This window comes from Phyllobates terribilis, unplaced genomic scaffold, assembly GCF_046119375.1.
Source record: "Phyllobates terribilis strain yellow unplaced genomic scaffold, ASM4611937v1 Scaffold_4__5_contigs__length_816908805, whole genome shotgun sequence".
Taxonomy (NCBI): Eukaryota; Metazoa; Chordata; class Amphibia; order Anura; family Dendrobatidae; genus Phyllobates; species Phyllobates terribilis.
In genome coordinates, this window is record NW_027362764.1 from 25,910,782 (window position 1) to 25,928,138 (window position 17,357).

The following is a 17,357-nucleotide window of genomic DNA, read 5'->3' on the forward strand; positions in this document are numbered from 1 at the left end:
AACCAAAGCTAAAAATACTCCTCCACACCTTGGGCTATGTTCACACGTAGCGTTTGTGATGCGTTTTTGCACATTTGCATTGCTTTCAATGGTGAAAAATACATTCACCAGTAAATGTCATTTTAACATTTTACAACCTTATCTGGCCATGTGGTGTGAAAGACATGATCAGACAAACCCTGTTTCATTTATGAAGAAGGGACTCTGAAAGTCACAAAGCCTATTTTAAAAGAGCCATCAGGTGGCCCTTACTATTCTTAAAGGGCCAGCAGTCTGCCCTCACTATTGTTAGAGGGCCATCAGCTGTCTGTGCTTTGTTGTTCCCATTATTAAAGAGTAGGTCTCTTATACTGTTATTGCGTATGCAGGGGCTGCCAAAAATTTGGACTCACCCCAATTTCCCTTTGAAGAGACATAGAGGAGGGTCTCAGTAAAAAAATGGTCCCATTGTAAAGGAGTGGGTCTCCTATAGTGGTAATGCCCATGCATTGACTGCAAGAGCTGCCTAAATTTGGGAATTACCCCCAAACCAATTTAAAAACACATAGAGGAGGGCCTACGTAACAACATGTTCCCATTAGAAAGGAGCAGTTCTGCTATATGTAATGACCCAAAAGGGGCCATTATAAACATTTCTACATTGATAGGAATCTGTGGAATCAGGTGGTATAAGGGTCGGCAATGGACTGTATTGTAGGATGTCTGATCAGCATCCTCTATAGCAGGGGTCTCAAAAACGTGGGCCGCAGGCTGCTTCATGCGGCCCGCAGGCACCATAGCCCCCTTGACGATCGCGACCCGGTCCAGGAGCTGCCGCATCAGCGCTTTAGTTCAGTGTATTGCCGTGCACAGACCGGCTCTCTGCACAGCAATACCAATGCCAGCCGCCGGCCTATCAGAGTCCAGCAGCTGACATCTGCGTCCCAGCGCAGTGGCGTATGACGTCACTGCCATGCGCAGATGTCAGCTGCTGGCCTCTGATATGCCGGCGGCTGGCATTGGTATTGCTGTGCAGAGAGCCGGTCTCTGCCCGGCAACACACTAAACTAAAGCGCAGCTGTCGGCGGCTCCTGGACCGGGCTGCGATAGTCAAGAGGGCCATGGTGCCTGTGGGCCACAGGTGCAGAAAGGACGCCAAGGGAACGGAGGACAGGTGAGAAGAATCAAGATGGGGACGAGGATGGAGACATTCCTCCAACATGGGGACCAGGATGGACACATTACTTCAAGAGGGGGACCTGGATGAGGACCTTTCTACAATATGGGGAACAGGATGGGGACATTCCTATAATATGGGGACCAGGATGGGGAACATTACTACAAGATGGGGACCAGGATGGGCACATTACTACAAGAGGGGGACCATGATGGGGTCAGTCCTACAAGATGGGGACATTAGAACAAGATGGGGACCAGGATGGGGCATTACTACAAGATGAGGACATATCTACAATATGGGGACCAGTATGTGACATTACAATAATATGAGGCCCAGGATGGGAGACATTACAACAAGATGGGGACCAGTATGGAATATTACGACAAGATGGGGACATTACAAGATGCAGACCGGGGTGGGGCACATTACTGCAAGATTTTTGCCAGAAAAACTTCAAAATAAAGCATGAAAAAATATTTTGCCACTACAAATGCTGCTTCATATATACACTGTGTTCCAAATTATTATGCAAATAATATTTTCTTAGATTTTCCCAAATTCCCTTTATGAATTGCAGTCATTGTAATTTTCCAGTCAAATAACTATTCGAGTACAATTGAAAGGTTTTTCTACAATCTGCTGATGATAACAGGATATTTTTAAAAAAATAAAACACTCAAACTGCCCTCAAAATGCATGTTCCAAATTATTCTGCACAGCAGAGTTTTCAACCTTTTCATTTTAATAAAGAACAAAAAAATGGTCATTTGTGAAATTATAAGCATTAGCAGGTTATTACACACTGAAATCAAACAGTTTTCACCTCAAAACTTTATTCTAGGTGATGTTACATTTTCACATAGGATCCCTTGTTGGAAAGGAGCTTCTGAACTCTCTCGCCCATTGAATTTGTCAGGTTTTGGATGGTTTCTGCTTCAATTGTTTTGCATGAGGACAGAATACCCTCCCAGAGCTGTTGCTTAGATGTGAACTGCCTCCCGCCATCATAGACACTCCTTTTGATGATGCTCCAGAGGTTCTCAATGGGGTTGAGGTCAGGGGAGCATGGGGGCCACACCATAAGTTTGTCCCCTTTTATGCCCATAGCAGCCAGAGATGCAGATGTGTTATGTGCAGCATGAGACGGGGCATTATCATGCATGAAATGATCTTGCTGCGGAATACACGGTTCTTCTTCTTGAACCATGGAAGGAAGTGCTGTATGAGAAACTCAACATACATTATGGAGTTCATCTTTACCCCTTCAGGGATCCTAAAAGGGCCGACAATCTCTCTCCCCATGATTCCACCCCAAAACATTACTCCATCTCCTCCTTGTTAGCGCTGTAGCCGTGTTTGCATGGGGTGTCCATCAACCAGCCATCCTCCACTCCATCCATCTGGACCATCGAGCGTTGCACGGCACTCATCGGTGAACAAAACAGTTCGATGGTCCAGATGGATGGAGTGGGCATAAAAGGGGACAAACTTATGGTGTGGCCCCCATGCTCCCCTGACCTCAACCCCATTAAGAACCTCTGGAGCATCATCAAAAGGAGTGTCTATGATGGCGGGAGGCAGTTCACATCTAAGCAACAGCTCTGGGAGGGTATTCTGGCCTCATGCAAAACAATTGAAGCAGAAACCATCCAAAACCTGACAAATTCAATGGACGAGAGAGTTCAGAAGCTCCTTTCCAACAAGCGGTCCTATGTGCAAATGTAACATCACCTAGAATAAAGTTTTGAGTTGAAAACTGTTTGATTTCAGTGTGTAATAACCTGCTAATGCTTATAATTGCAAAAATGACCATTTTTTTGTTCTTTATTAAAATGAAAAGGTTGAAAACTCTGCTATGCATAATAATTTGGAACATGCATTTTGAGTGCAGTTTGAGTTTTTATTTTTTTAAAAATATCCTGTTATCATCGGCAGTTTGTACAAAAACCTTTCAATTGTACTCGAATAGTTATTGGACTGGAAAATTACAATGACTGCAATTCATATAGGTAATTTGGGGAAATCTGAGAAAATATTATTTGCATAATAATTTGGAACACAGTGTAAACTAAAGTAAACAAAAAAAGTGCAGGTTTATTATCGCCACATCCGTAACGACCCAAACTATAAAAAATAAAATAAAACAACAAAAATGTTCAAAAGGTGTATAGAAAAAAAAAAATGGTACCACTAAAAATGTCATTTTGTCCTGCAAAGAATGCGGACACCCAAATTAAAAAATTTTTCCGTGTGCAGCCCATATACCCAGCCGAGTTTGAGACCCCTGCTCTATAGTCTGGTCACTAGGGTGATCAGGGGGAGTTGGCGGTTGGGGGATAGAGAGTGTCCAGCCTGTCTAGAGGGGAGGCGTAGGGTACAAGGGCTGCTAGGATTAAGTATCTTGCCAATCTCTTTAGAGTCCACCGCAGCAAGGCCAAATTATATCCATATCAGAGTATCAGTCTCGTTAACATTCAGCCGGCACCTGTATGGAAAACCAGTATTGCAGCTAATTGCTGAAGAACCTGCAGTGGAGAATTGCATTGCTGAAGCAGAAGAACCTGCAGTGTGTAGCATCGGCATCTCTGCCTCCTGCTGGGCAGAGATGCCGTTCCCCTCACCGCCGCGGTCCCGGTCTGGCATCCTCCTGCTGTGGCGTGCACCGCGCACAGCTTCCTGGGCACTGTGCTTACGGCACGCGCGCGCTCCGTCCTTCTTAAAGGGGCCGCGCATGCCGTCCTAAAGAGTCCCCGACCAATGGCCGGAGGACCTCCCCTATTTACAGCACCTCCTCCAATATGGAGGTGCCGGTGCAAGGTTGTATTTTCTGTGCTAACACTCTCCTCAGCCCTCAGGTCCCTTTGCCTGCCAGCCTGCCTGTCAGCCGTGACCGCCAGCCTGCCTGTCAGCCGTGACCGCCAGACTGCCTGTCAGTCGTGCCCGCCGACATGCCTACCCAGAGCACCCGTCTGGCCATCTGCCATACCTGCCTGCTTGCCAACCCAGAGCACCCGCCTGGCTATCTGCCATACCCTCCTGCTTGCCAACCCGGCGCCCCCGTCTGGCCATCTGCCATACCCGCCTGCTTGCCAACCCGGAGCACCCATCTGGCTATCTGCCATACCCGCCTGCTTGTCTACCCGGATCACCCACCCGCCTGCCTAACCTGCCATGCTCATCCGCTGTACCTATCAGCCTCCGTCATCTGACCCGTGGGAGTCGCCTGCTCTCACACAAGTTCAGTCCCAGAGTGGCATCTGGTCCACATGCCCGGACCCTCCTTGGTTCACGGAGTCGACTAAGCCGCACAGGCCATGGAATCCGGTGGCTCCCATGCTCCTTCGCTCTCTGACCTGTACCAGGAGGTCTCTCGTCAGAGATCCCAACAGGAGACTATCCTGTCCTATCTACAGACAGTCAACTCCTGCCTGGACATGCTGTCCAACTCGACTGTCTCCGTCTCTAACCGAGCGACACCCGCTCTGGCTACACCTCAACCCAGTGGCGCTGTAGCACCCGGCTTTAGACCCCGGCTTTCTGTACCTCCACGTTTCGATGGTGATCCTGTCCTATGTCGAGGCTTTATAAATCAGTGCACGCTGCACTTTGAACTTCTGGCACACCTGTACATCTCTGACCAGTCCAAGGTGGCATTCATCATGTCCCACCTCACCGGAGAGGCTTTGGCGTGGCTTAACCCCCTGTGGGAGAGAGGGGATCCCCTAGTGTCCGATTTCCAGGCTTTCCTCGCGGCTTTCCGAAAGGTGTTCGACGAGCCTGGACGAAAATCTTGTACTGCCTCCTTGCTACTCCGACTCCGCCAAGGGAGTCTCTCTGTGGGCCAGTATACCGTGAGTTTCCGAACCCTCGCATTTGAACTTGCCTGGAACAATGAGGTCCTGGTGTCCACCTTTTGGGAGGGCCTTTCCGGACGGATCAAGGATGAGCTACCCGGTCATGACATACCTCCCTCCCTGGACGACCTGGTGTCATTAGCTACCTGGATTGACATCCATTTTCTGGAACGCGCTAAGAAAATGACCCGTGATAAAAAAAACTCTGAGCCTCGCTCCCATCTTCCAAAGTCCAGTCTCGCAACCTGCACTCCCCCGGGTGTCTTCTCCAGAGCCAATGCAAGTTGATCAAGTTCAGATGGTCAAGTCTCGCCAGGAGACCAGTCGTGCCGAGGGGAGTTGCTTCTCTTGTGGCAAGATAGAGCATCAGATCCGCTCTTGCCCGGTGAGACCGGGAAACTCCAGAGTCTAGGACCGCTCGGAGAGGTCGTCCTAGGCAAGAGTTCTTCCTTTCCACCCTTGACTCTGTCCGTTTCCGTTACCAGTGGTGTCATCCGCTTCTTCGAGACTGCCCATCTGGATTTCGGAGCCACTGGAAATCTCATCCAACAGGCCGTTGTGGAGCGTTATCAGTAGTGTTGAGCCACCCCCGTAGTGTTCGAGTTCGGTTCGGTTCGTCGAACACCCGTGTGTTCGCCGAACTGTTCGTCGAACACCTTCGAACACCGTTAAAACCAATGGCAGGCAAACAAAAACACATAGAAACACATAGAAAACACCTTCAAAGGTGTCCAAAAGCTGACAAACTGCTCAGAAGACACAACTAACACATGGAAAAGTGACAAGTACATATAGTCATGCGAAAAGAAAAGAGGTGGAGGAGTAAAAGGAGGGGGAGACACAGATATAGGCATGTCATGCCCTTCTAAAATCCAAAAAGTGAGAAGCCGACACGGCCAGTCCGCTCCTGCCCGTGCCACCTCCGTGTCGCCGGGTTTGTGCCAGAGCCGCGGTGAACCCTGACGGCCAGCCCCCCTCTCCCAATACTGGTGCCTGTCCGCTGGTGGGTCGAGAGAGCCCCCCTGTGGTGGAGGCAGCTCTAAGCTTTTTAATTTAAATTGTCCCTCTAATTTGAATGAATACACTTTAAATCCATTTACAAGGATCTATTGGAGGGCAAGTCTCATGCCAGCAGCCGCGTAATTCCAGCTCCAGTAGCGTCCACTAAAGCTGCTGCAGTTAAAAAGCTTTTATAAGGATCGAGCTCGGCTGTCCACCGCAAGGCATCCTAGTGCCAGTCCCAGCCCCTATGCCTTGGGGTGCCTCCTGATGCTCTTCACTGAGTATCCCGTGGTCCCGAAGCATTTCCTTTGAAAAAATTAAGTGTCCAAACTACAGGTGGTGTAGCTTGCTTAACAGCCGGGATAATCCGCTGACTAGCAGACACTGCTACTAGGCACAAAGTATTTCCTGGGCTAGATGCAGTTAAAAATTTGTAAGTAGATACTCTCGTTGGATGCTGAGAAAGCATTCCATAGAGTCTCCTGGCACGCCATATATGATTCTCTTAAAAAGCTTGGGGTAGGGGTCTAGGGGACCCTTTGATAGCCAAAATCACGGCCCTGTATCACAATACGTCACCTAGGCTGAAGATAAATGGAACTGTAGCACCGAGGGCTCGGTTGCTACAGACGTATTGCACCTCACCCAGAGGTGTGATATCTCACTCTCAGATAAGGATGGAGTGTGGATCAGGACCCGACACCTGCATGCATTACACCACATTGCCGTGGGGCAGGGCGACCAATATGCCCCTGAGATGGGCACGACAGTCCCTGTCCCTGGCTGGAGTGGGGGGAGGGAACACTGAGGAAGGGGAACCCTGCAGTGCAGGAGCAGGGAGGAAGCAGTTCCTGGGTGCATTGAGAAGGGAGTATAAAAGGTGGGCACCATCTTAGTTCAGTGCAGAGAAGTCTGAGCAGAAGTGGCAGGGAGCAGGGGCTCTGCATGAGCTCTGCTCCGGAGGCGGGCCTAGTAACAGAGGCCCAGGCCTGCAAGAGGGAGAAGGAAGGAAGAGGAGCGGAGAAGGCTCCAGGAACGAGGAATGAAGGGATCCCAGGGGTGCGGACGGGCGAGTCGCCACCGCACGCCCGAATCCACCTGCGTGGAGGGGTCAGGCCAAAGGGGAAGACCGGTCCCCGAACTAGTGGAGGCAGGAAACGACCCTCAGCTAGAAACCGGAGGCTCTGACATTTTATGTGGCGCAGCCCCTTGCTACACCCGCTAGGAAGGCACCACATAGGGTCAGGGAAACTGGCGCCAAGTTTACCAAGAGGAGGCCCGAGGCAGCCGGACAGAAGTGTTGGTAAGAAAGGCCAGACAAAGGACACACAAAGGGGGTCCTGTGAAGCGCTCCAAAGTTATCTGGGAGTTGTCTGAGCCCCTCACCTGGTGAGCACAGTACGACGTGGGCAGCCGTTACCTGCAGACGTGGTCTGGATAATAAGAACTGTGAGTAAAGGCCCTGAACTGCATCACTGACTCCGTGTCGTTACTGCTGCTGCCCTGCACCATCACCCCCATCCTCCGCATACACTGCCCTGAGGCTATACTCCTCCCGTGGGGAGTTATGCTACGCTCTGCTGCACCCACAACACCAGCCTTAGCGGTCTGCCCTGTAGCGGCGGTTCACCCTGACCGCAATCCACGGGGGGCGGAGTCGGACATTTAAACATCAAAACCACATAAATAGTTCCGCCACTGGTTTGACCGCCCTGAGCCACGGAACCGGATCGCCGCCACGAAGACTACAACCACCAGCATCCACCAAAAAGGGTCCGGCTCCGGGTGTCCCAAGGCCCAGGGGGTGCGTCAGAACATTTTCATCACCTTTCACAATCACCAATGGGACAAGGCAGGGATGTCCTCTGTCCCCTCTCTTATACATCCTAGTGACGGAGCACCTGCTCTCATCAATTCGCCATAACCCCAATATTAGGTGGATTGAGGTGGGAGGCACCGAGTACAAGTGCTCTCTATTTGCTGATGATGTCCTAGTATATATCACTCAATCACATATATCCATCCCTGCTGTTATGGCTGAAATAGATCACTTTGTTACATGGTCAAATTTTAAAATCAATGCAGCGAAGTCTGAGGCCCTCGATGTCTCCCTCCCCAAATCCATATAGGATTCCATCCAGTCCAACTTTCCCTTTGCCTGGCCCTCACAGGGTATCAAATACTTAGGAATTCCTATTCATAGAGACCTCTCCCATCTATGTTATCTTAATTTTGGGCCCTTTATTGAACAATTCCATACAGACCACGGTTGGCAAGTTAGAACTGTGAGATTCACTACGTGAACCACTGGTGTTTTGTGGAAAAGCACATGTACACTGCGTTCCAAATTATTATGCAAAAAGTGTTTAGGAGTGATAAGGGAAGAATTTGTTTGTCAGTTAAACTCATTGATGGTGATGTGTGTCAGGGCTCTTTATATCACTGTAAGCAATTGCAGACACCTGTGCTAATTAGTTTGGCAGGTGTGTCCAATGAAAGGCAAGACTACTTAAGAAGGCTCTCTCACATTATTAAGCAGCCTACATTTTCTGCCAAAATGGGAAAGAAAAAGGATGTGTCGGCTGCTGAGAAGCAACAAATTGTGGAGTGTTTAGGTCAAGGCATGACTACAATCAACATTGTGCGATGATCAGGATGAAGTGTCTTGGCAATCAAGAAGTATGTAGCTGATTCACAGTACACACGTGTGCGTGCTGATAAGGGCAAATTGAGGACTCTTTCCTACAGGCAATTACGTCAGGTTGAAAGAGCAGCGGCAAAAAAGCCTTGTCATAGCAGCAGACAAGTTTTTGAAGCTGCTTGTGCCTCCAACGTCCCCCGAACAACAAGATGCAGGGTCCTTCAGAGGTTTGCAGCTGTGCATACGCCATCCTGTCGACCTCCTCTATCCACTTCACACAAGCAGAAACGGCTCCAGTGGGCCAAACATTACATGAAGACTGATTTCAAAACTGTTTTGTTCACGGATGAGTGCCGTGCAGCGCTCGATGGTCCAGATGAATGGAGTGGAGAATGGCTGGTTGATGGACACCCCACGCAAACACGGCTACAGCGCCAACAAGGAGGAGGTGGAGTAATGTTTTGGGCTGGAATCATGGGGAGAGAGATTGTCGGCCCCTTTAGGATCCCTGAAGGCGCTAAAGATGAACTCCATAATGTATGTGGATTTTCTCAAACAGCACTTCCTGCCATGGTTCAAGAAGAAGAACCGTGTATTTCACAGCAAGATCATTTTTCTGCATGATAATGCACCATCTCATGCTGCACATAAAACATCTGCATCTCTGGCTGATATGGGCATAAAAGGGGACAAACTTATGGTGTGACCCCCATGCTCCCCTGACCTCTACCCCATTCAGAACCTTTGGAGCATCATTAAAAGGAGTGTCTATGATGGCGGGAGGCAGTTCACATCTAAGCAACAGCTCTGGGAGGGTATTCTGTCCTCATGCAAAACAATTGAAGCAGAAACCATCCAAAACCTGACAAATTCAATGGACAAGAGAGTTCAGAAGCTCCTTTCGAACAAGGGGTCCTATGTGAAAATGTAACATCACCTAGAATAAAGTTTTGAGTTGAAAAATGTTTGATTTCAGTTTCTAACAACCTGCTAATGCTTATAATTTCAAAAATGACCATTTTTTTGGTCTTTATTAAAATGAAAAGGTTGATCGAAAAGTTTGGGGGATCTAAGAGTGTGGCAACCCAGTAGTCATGATTACTTCGAATTCTGACAATATGAGGGTCATGCTGCAGGTAGTGCAGCAAGAAGGCACTTATGTGTCTTGCGCATCTCGGAGCCCCAAAATTATTTTCCGGGCTAGATGCAGCTAAAAATTATTTTTAATTTTAAATCTGGTGAAGCTTATTATAGATGGCCTAATAGGATCAGTGCTGCACACTGCTACAAAGCCCAAATTATTTTCCAGTCAAGATACAGATAAACATGATTAGTAATTTGAAAGCTTAAAACGGTTGGTAGGGTGATTTTAACCAATCATCAAGCTTTTACTCTCCCCAGGATGACACAGGGGTAGAAAAGTCGTTTCGGATCCATGATTTGTTCATCTTTATGAACGTGAGTCTGTCTACATTATCAGTGGAGAGCCGCGTGCGCTTATCTGTCAGCACACCACCAGCAGCGCTGAACACACGTTCAGACAGAACGCTGGCTGCGGGGCATGACAAGATCTCCAAGGCGTAAGTGGCTAGCTCCGGCCATTTATCCAGATTGGAAGCCCAAAAAGAGCAAGGGTCCAGTGACACAGTCGTGGCTTCAATGTTTACTTGGAGATACTCCTGTACCATCGTCTCTAGGCGTTGACTATGTGTCAGACTTCTTGTCTCCTGTGGCCTTGCAAAGGATGGGCTAAAAAAGTGGTGAAATGATTCCGCAAAATTGATGTTACCAGCAGATACTGTGGTTCTGTTACGGTTTGAGTGCTGAACACTTGACGGTCCCACGGTTGGCAAGTTGGAACTGTGAGATTCACTACGTGCACCACTGGTATTTTGTGGAAAAGCACATGTAAGATTCTGCAACAGTCTCTGCTGATACTCCTGCATGCGTGCATCCCTTTCTATGGCAGGAATAATTTCTGCAAATTTACTTTTGTACCGGGGATCTAACAGTGTGGCAACCCAGTAGTCAGGATTATTTCTAATTCTCACAATTCGAGGGTCATGTTGCAGGTAGTGCAGCAAGAAGGCACTCATGTGTGTTGCGCATCCAGGAGCACCAAGTCCCTGTTGTGTTGGTGGCGAGGTAACAATCATGCTTCCTTCCTCTGTCCTCTCCCCCCAACATCGCACAACAGAAATGTGATCAAGGTCTCCCTCATCTGATGAGTCTTCCATCAGTTCGTCCTCCACTTCTTCCTGGGCTCCTGCACCTTCCTCACTAGTTTGGCTGCTACCATGCGCCCTGGTAAAATCATCTCCCCCACCCTCACATGCCTGCCGCCTTGGTGCTGCCGACCGTCTGGACCTTGCAGATGTTAGCCCTTCCGCATACAACTCCTCCTCCTCTACTTCCTCCACCTCCTCTTGTGCCACCACCTGACTCCGAATTCTGTTTAACATGTGCTCCAGCATGTAAATCACCGGAATAGTCATGCTGATAATGGCATCGTCAGCACTAAACATCTTCGTCGCCATTTCAAAACTGTGCAGAAGGGTGCATAGGTCCCTGATCTGAGACCACTCCTCCAGCGTGATTTGCCCCACCTCTGAATCTCGTTGGCCCAGGCTATACGTCAGAACGTATTGCACCAGGGCTTGTCGGTGCTGCCACAGTCGCTGCAACATGTGCAGAGTTGAATTCCACCGGGTAGGCACATCGCATTTTAGCCGGTGAAGTGGCAGGCCCAACGACTTCTGTAGAGATGTAAGTCGCTGAGCTGCGGGATGCGAACGGCGGAAGTGAGCACACAGCGACCGTGCCCTCTGCAGAAGGCCATCTAGTCTGGGATAGTGGGCTAAAAATTGCTGGACAACCAGGTTCAACACGTGAGCCATACAAGGCACGTGTGTGACATTGCCCCGGCGAAGGGCCGCACCCAGGTTTGCAGCATTGTCGCACACGGCCTTCCCTGGTTTCAGGTCCAGTGGAGACAACCATTCATGAAATTGGTTCTCCAGAGCTGACCACAACTCCTCAGCTGTGTGACTCACATTTCCCAGACATTTCAATGTAAAAACCGCCTGATGACGTTGAGCCCTACTGCCAGCATAGTAAGGAGGTGTGCAGGATCCCTTCTGCGCAGTTAGAAAGCTTGTGGCATGACCAGACAGGCTTTGGGTGCAGGTGGAAGACCGAGAGGAGGTTGAGGAGGCAGAAGCAGTGGAGGAACTTTGACATAAAGAGGATTGACGCACAACTCGTGGGGACGGCAAGACTTGGACAGCAGCCCCTTGTCCTGCTGTCACCATAGTTACCCAGTGCCCAGTCAGCGACATGTAACGCCCCTGTCCATGCCTTCTCGTCCAAGTGTCTGTGGTGAAATGCACCCTGTCACACACAGAGTTTCTCAAAGAAGCGGTGATGTTGTGTGCGACATGCTGGTGGAGCGCAGGCACACCTTTCTTTGAGAAGTAGTGCCGACTGGGCATCTGGTACTGGGGCACTGCGACGGACATAAGGTCTCGAAAATCCTCTGTGTCCACCAGGCGGAAAGGCAGCATTTCTGTAGCCAAGAGCTTGCAGATGGTGAAATTCAACCTCTTAGCTTTCTCATGGCTAGGAGGAAATGGTCTTTTACTTGTCCACATCTGAGGGACCGAGGGCTGGCTATTGTGCTTAGACGGGGTTGATAAGGGTGTCCCCGGCAAACTGCCGGTCTGTGAGGAAGATGCAGGCGGACATGTTAGGTTGCCTTGATCCAAAGGTGGTGCTATCGATGTCGGACAGCGCTCAACACCAGCTGGTGTTACCACCTCCAAAGAAAATGATGACCTGCCAATCACGCTGGCTGTTGCGGGTAAAGAGGTGGCAGGTCTGCGCCCCAAAACAGGTGTGACTGCTGTCCCCCCAGTCACAGAGGATGAAGAGGCCGCGGATGCACAAGATATGGCAGACGGTGGTTGGCCCGGCCGGCTAGGCCGCATTGTAGCACACTGAGCTTCCCACTGCAACTTATGCTTCATGTCCATGTGCCGGTTCATGCATGAAGTACTCAAACTATGTATTTTTTGGCCTCTACTTAGCTTTTGCTGACAAATGTTACAGATAACACGAGTTGGGTCATCTTTATCGATCTGAAAAAATGCCCAAGCTTTGCAAGGCTTAGCACCCATGCGACCTGAAGAGCCACCACGACTTGTGGTGAGAGGCAGAGTTGTGTTTGAGGATGCAGTTGTTGACATGCTTCCAGTACTACGTCTCTGTCCAGGAAGGCGCAACCTGACCTCGTCGTCACTAGCATCTTCCTCCACCTCCTCTGCTGACCTCATCTCTTGGCTGACTGTGGGTTGACAGTAAGTGGGATCTCCGACCTCATCATCATCACCCTGTGCGTTATCACACCCGTCGTCCTCAGAGCCAACCTGTTCCTGCCCTGACAAAAAACTAAAGTTGTCGCTCCAATCAGGTATTTGAGTCTTATCATCGTCTTCCTCATTGTCTCCACCAACAGGAGTTACAGTTTGGGAATGAGGGTCTACATTATGGTCAGAACCTTCTGCGTCTGGTCCTGGATCCGACTCATAAAGATTCTGGGCATCAGTGCAGATCATTTCCTCGTCTGGATTCACAGAAGCGCTGGAGTCGACCTCTGATTCCCAGGCTATAGTATGAGTAAACAGCTCTGCAGACTCAACCATCTGTTCTACCTCACACTCAGACGGGCAGCTGGAGATTTGGGAGCTGTGAGGAAGCAAGTGCGATTTGGGTGACACCTTTGAGGACTGGAGTATTTGTGATGTTGAAGTTGATGTGGAGGAGAGCCCACTTAAAGGAGCACTTGATATCCGTTGAAGCACCTGCTGTTTTTGTGCCTCATCTGAAATTTGTAGCGATTGGCGTGGCCGTAAGAAAGGGATCTTATCACATTGTCCGCTAAAAGAAGTAGACATTTTAGTTTGGCTGGAAGATGGTCTTTCTTCTGCACCTACCCCACGGACACAACCTCTTTTCCCCTTCCCAACACGCCTATTCCCCTTTCCACCAGCAGCAGGCCTTTTTCCACTCATTTTGGTGGTTAACTAATTCACAACTCTGGAGTTGTTTGCACAAAAAAACAATGGATGGTAACCGAGCAGAGCTGAGTGGCCAAACTGTGGTATTAGGCCAAAACTATTGGCTGGGTTAGATGCAGAAAAAAATTATTTTTAATTTGCTACCTGATGGAGGTCAGTATAGATGGACTAATAGACCAAGTCCCACACACTGCTAGAAGCCCAAATATTTTTTCAGAGCTAGATGCAGAAAAAAATTATATTCAATTTGCAACCTGCTGGAGGTCAGTATAGATGGACTAATAGAATGATGCTATGCCCAAAAGATTTTACTTCACTAGGTGCAGTAAAAAAATTGGTATTCTATACACAGGTGGTATATCTTGCAGCACAGATAGGCTACTCCACTGACTAACACACTCTGCAATAGGCCAAAAAGGATTAGCTTTGCTAGATTCAGCCAAATGCTGTGAAAAAAACTTGCACAGCACTGGCACAGACCTGCCTGGCAAAAACTGATAGGAACTGATGTAACCTAGTCCTGAAAAGGACTCCAATTACAATTAGTCTTTACTCCCACAATCTATCTATTTAAGAGCACAGACCTGCCTGATAAAAGTCGTAGGAAATGCTGTAACCTAGTCCTTAAAAGGACTGCAATCACAACTATTCCCTACTCCCAAGCAATCTGTAGATTTGTGCGAAAATTGGCTTGAAATTAACAAGGTATAGCGCACACAGCAACAGCGGTGCCGTCTAACACGCAGCTGCAGCAGTGAGAAAATGGTGGCGACGGGGAAAATGGCTTGGTCTTATAGGGCAAGGACATGTGACATACACTGCCAATCACACATGCCCTTGCTTGTGTGAAAAAAAGCACTTCGCTCCGTGTGTGCGCTGCTGATAGGCTGACAGATTGCACCTCCCCACTGCAAATGCGGGAAAGAGAAAAAAAAATGGAGATCTTCATTGTTCCTGCAGAGATCCATCCCCTGCCCCTCCCCCCGCCCCGCTGTACACTCAAACTGCGTATTAACATTAATTTTCATCATTACTGAGAAAAAATCCAGTTATGATTTTGGTGCACGAACAGTTATCGAACATAACCTCGAACAGCCGAATTTTTCTCAAATTGTTCGTGTTCGCCGACCGGCTCGAACACCGCCCAAAACAGCTCGAATTTGAGATTGGCGAACAATTCGAGTAGAACAACGCTCATCTCTAGTTATCAGATTCCTACTATACGTCTGGCCGATCCTTTAGCGGTTACCTCTGTGGATGGACAGCTACTTCCCAAAGCCATCTTGTTGGTTACTGAGCCAGCAACTCTTCAGGTGGAAATGCTGAACTCAGAGAAGATCTCCTTTTATGTACTGTCTGGTCTCTCTCATCCTCTCTTGCTTGGCCTGCCTTGGTTACAGAGACATGAGCCCGTCCTGAATTGGAGCTTGGGGGAGGTGCTCCGTTTAGGTCAGGGCTGCCAAAAGACCTGTCTGGCTCCAGTTCGTTCCGCTCGACCCCAGTCTACTCCCGCTAACCTACCGGGCTTGCCTGCACCCTACTGGTCCTATGCGGATGTCTTCGATAAGAAAGAAGCAGAGACACTACCACCTCATAGGCCATATGATTGCCCCATCGACCTAGTACCTGGTGCTTCACCTCCCCATGGGCAAATCTACCCCTTGTCACTGGCCGAAACCCATGCTATGTCTGAGTATATAGAAGAGAATCTTGCTAGGGGATTTATCCAGAAATCCACCTCTCCGACTGGAGCTGGATTCTTCTTCGTCAAGAAGAAAGATGGCTCTCTGCGGCCTTGTATCGACTACAGGGGTCTAAACCAGATTACCATCAAAAATAAGTACCCCCTGCCTCTCATCTCTGCCTAAAAGGCGCAAAGATCTTCACCAAGCTTGATCTTCGGGGGCATACAATCTGGTCCGGATTCGCCAGGGAGACGAGTGGAAGACGGCATTCAAGACCCGGGACGGTCACTACGAATACCGCGTGATGCCCTTTGGTCTCTGTAATGCTCCTGCCGTCTTCCAGGATCTAGTCAACGACATCTTCCGAGATCTCCTGTATTCCTGCGTGGTGGTGTACCTGGACGACATCTTGGTGTTCTCCCCGGATCTGCCCTCACACCGGAGGGATGTTTGTCAGGTTCCTCTTTGAGCAGACCTCTTTGCTGTATCTGGGCTATATCATTTCCGAGACAGGACTGCGGATGGATCCCGAGAAGGTGTCTGCCGTCTTAAAGTGGCCCCGACCGGAGGGGCTAAAGGCGATTCAACGGTTCCTGGGTTTCGCAAACTATTACCACCTCTTCATTCCTCATTTCTCCTCCCGGACTGCTCCCATCTCTGCGCTCACCTGTAAAGGAGCAAATCCCAGGGAATGGACTTCCGAGGCGGAGAAGGCCTTCGTCTCCCTTAAACAAGCCTTCTCCTTCGCTCCAGTGCTACACCGTCCGGATTGCAACAAGCAGTTCTTCCTGGAGGTTGATGCCTCCTCTTCCTCCTCCTGAGAAGTGCTCACCCAGAAATCTTTGTCCGGGCGAATGGTGACCTGCGGCTTCTTCTACAAGCTCTTCTCCTCATCTGAACGCAACTTTTCCATAGGAGATCGAGAACTGCTGGCCATCAAATTAGCACTGGAGGAATGGCGCTATTTGCTTGAGGGGGCTCATCTACACTGACCACAAAAACCTCGCTTATTTGCAGAACGCCCAAAGACTAAACCCACGTCAGGCCAGGTGGTCTCTATTCTTTGCCCGATTCTGCTTCACTCTACTCTACCGCCCGGCAAACAGAACATTAAAGCCGACGCTTTATCCTGTTCATTCCTGTCTATCGACCAAGAGGAGGAGCCTCTACATATCATTGATCCCTCCAAAATAATGACTGTTGCTCCCTTTGTCACATTTACCACCCGGTAAGACCTTTGTAGAGCTTCAGGATCGGAAGAAGGTTTTACTTTGGGGTCATTCGTCCAAGCTAGCTGGTCATGCTGGCCAGAGGAAGACATTTCTGCTCATTGCTAGTGATGAGCGAGTACTAAAATGCTCGGGTACTCGTTGCTCGGGTCGAGCAAATTGGAATACTCGGGTGCTTGATCCGAGCAACGAGCCCAATGTAAGTCTATGGGAAACCCGAGCATTTTTCAGGCGGCTCCCCCCAGCGGTCTGCAGAGGCCTAAAAATTGCTCAAATCAATGGGAACAGTGCTCAAATATCATGGGAACAGCATGGGGAAGACCCCTGGAAGCATCACTGACTCCCAGGTCACTGCTGTCAACAACGTTGTCAGAGTATTACACCACTTTTACGAACTCACAATAAAACATACAAAAACAAAACCAAAATTGATTTTCCTGGGAAATATATTAAGGAACATCCTTTCCAGGGCAATGACTTGTATATAAGGCAAAATAAATAACCAAAGCCAAAAATACTCCTCCACACCTTGGGTTAGGTTCACACGTAGCGTTTTTGATGCGTTTTTGCACTTTTGCATTGCTTTCAACCAAGACAAATGCATTCACTGGGAAATGTCATTTTAACATTTTACAACCTTATCTGGCCATGTGGTGAGTGACACATCATCAGACACATGCATACAGTGCTGAAAAGACATGGGAACAGCATG